Genomic DNA, 3,024 nt, shown 5'->3' with positions numbered 1-3,024 from the left:
CATGTGCACTTTGATTTATTGAAAGAAAAAAAAAAATGTTCTCGGCACAGTTTCTTCTGAAATTAAAATGGTGGCGGCAGCGTGCAAACCGCTGTGAGGTTGGCACAGGGAGCTGCACAGCTACAGCATTTCCTGCAACACAGACTCGTGTCATCTGCACGCAACAGGATGTGGCCACTCATATGTAATGTCTCCCTTTTTAAATGAGGCAGCTATATTTTTTTTCTTTGCCTGCTAGCGCAATCTAATGTTATGTATACTTGTGGTTAGCACGCTAGTCAGTTGGAAACCTATGCAATACATGCATTTGCATGTTGAAAAATGCAGAACGTATGCTGGAAACAACCAAGTCTTTGAGCTCCAGTTTTCTGTTGTCCTTTATACTGAATCTTGGATGATGGTCAAAACAAAACCTTATAAACCAAAATCTTCATTATAACATGGTGGAAATGTTCAAGTTCCTCAGCAGAGGTGTGCTGGCCATCGGTCAAGTGCAGCAAAATGTGACAGGTTAGTCACACAAAACCGACCCGTCAGTGTCTTGGTGCTCGAGTCGTGCCATGCTACATACAACAACAAATGTGAGTGCGCTACATTTGCAATTGCTTTTCTGCACGTTCTCCCTTTCTCTTGCAGGGTGTGGAGGGTATAAAGTGCGCATGCCTGCTCACAGGCTGATGTGATGCCCTGTGACAGGCTGAGAACTCGTTGGGCGCCACGTGCACCCTCTGCCCCCACCATTAGCTCCTCCTCCCCACGTTACTGGGGAAAAATTTCACTGATGCTAGCATCAGGACACGGCCTTTAACGAAGAGCGCCTATTGGTTGACCGGTGATGCGTCATCAAAATCGGTTCTGAACCACAGAGACAAAAGAGTGGGGATAGGGTCATCGGTAGCGATTGTGGATTGGAGGATGATTATTTGGGATGGAGGTTGGGGGTGGGGGCGCATCCTCTGTTTTAATAACTAACAAATCTTAATTAAAGGCACTTTGGATTACGCTCAGATAAATATACTATATATATATACAACTATATATTCATTCCCTCATATTGCTAGTGTTTTTTATGGGTTTCACTCTTGAGATCACAGGCAGTGTGTTTAATTTCACTACATTTTTAACACGATATGCAAAGAAGCTAAAGTGTGTTATTCCTTTTAAAAAAACAACTAAACCTCTTGTTCGAGGCTTCCTTTAAGACTAGATCTTGTTATGAGTATAAAGCTAAAGTGTAATTTTGTTGTATCTTAGGCCTAGGGCCTTTGAAGACCTCCTGTTCGGTTATTTTTAAAGAAACAGATAACACACATGAATATATGGTAACTAAGATACTAATGCTAGAAGGAAATAGTCTAATAAATATTTTATGAGAAATACCTACTGACACAAGTAGGTGTGTCTTGTGAATTTCTAGTTAGACACTCTCAGGTTAGGAAACTGCAAAAAAGAATCTGAAGCCACAATTCCAGCTAACAGTTTCAACCCAAAAACCAGTATTGTAACTATAATTCCAGGCCTCATTATCTTATTTAGCTTATACACTGTATATAAAAATAAATATAGCCAATGTAACTTTACACTGATGTCTCACCAAATATATTTGGACTTTTTTTGGTGCCATTTTAGGAGAGCAAATGGTGAAATGCTAAGTTATCAGCTAATGCTAGCAAGCACGGTTAGAAAACTGCACCCATAGACTGTGTCTATGGGTGGATAGCACAGACAGAGATACCTGCTAATTTGTGCTAAGTGACAAATAACATACTAGAATTTCAGTCATGAAAACAAAGTCTTGCTGTAAAAGGCGCCAGCACCAAAACCCAGCTCTCAGGTCCAATTTCACAGCAATGAAGCCTAGCAAACAGCTGCTGGCTACAGCTGCTAGTGCCAGCACTCACCTGTCAGTCAAAGCAGCCACTCCTCGAAGTTTAAGTAATAAAGTTCAAATGGGTGAGGTATACCCTGGTGACATTTATCAAGAAGTGGTAAATGAGCTGTGGAGACCCAAACTGGTCTCTGGAGATGGCTGTAAATATGTTTCTCTGCTGTAAATGAACATTTTAACATGGGAGTCACCAGAGTCGTTTTTTTCTGGTTGCTCCGTGATTGGTGATTGTCTTCAAGACTTGAAACATCACAGCAGAAATGAAATGTTGAATGCAGAAGTGTTGCATCATTAAATAAATCTTAAATTAAAAAATGAAGCATTATTATTAAAAACTTATCATTTAAAGGTTGCAACAAGTTGGATGTCTGGATGTAGCTGGTGCAGAAATGTAAAGAAATGCTTGTAATTAAACTATATTATAGTCATTATAGGCTGTGTTGCACCATAAACCTCTTTTGTGCTCAGATATTCCTTGCACATTTATTAGACGTGTGAAAGTGTGTAAACACAAAGCTCATCACAGTGCAGGGAATGTGCGCAGACCTCGTCAGGTCACATCTATGGCAAAGTCAGGCTGGGGAGACGCAGCATACACGTGCCTGGCTGGAGCATGTGCTGGATGGGGGTTCACTGTGGGGTGGCCTCTGGCCGGGGAGCCACTGTTTTGACTCGAACGTGCAGACTGCAGAGAACACCGTGTCTCTCACATGCCACACGCTCCCATCCTGCAGCACACCATCAGCATCCATTTTTATCTGGTGCCCCACTGAAGCCTTCAGTCTATTTATTTTTGGGTCACCATAAAATCTAGTCTTTTTTTCATAAACAAATATGAATTATATTTATAAAAAGGACCTGTTCATTTTTTAAATATAAAGACCTGCTAGAGAAAACTCACCTATTTTGATAGGTTAACAATAGAAGTTAATGTCTCTCTATTTCAGCCCTTTAACCTCCCTGGTCAGTGATGTAGGACGTCATGTTCTGTCTCTTAATCGCTCTCTGCTTTTTTTTTTTTTCCCCTGTGGATCACATTTGGTTGGGATTTACTGCAAAGCTGCTTAACGCTCAATTTGAGGGCTGTTTGTTTCTCTGTTTCTGGGCTCAGATGTTTTGTGTTTTTTACCCACAGG

This window comes from Neolamprologus multifasciatus, chromosome 11 (genome assembly GCF_963576455.1).
Source record: "Neolamprologus multifasciatus chromosome 11, fNeoMul1.2, whole genome shotgun sequence".
Lineage (NCBI taxonomy): Eukaryota > Metazoa > Chordata > Actinopteri > Cichliformes > Cichlidae > Neolamprologus > Neolamprologus multifasciatus.
Note: the sequence above shows the minus strand (reverse complement) of the source record.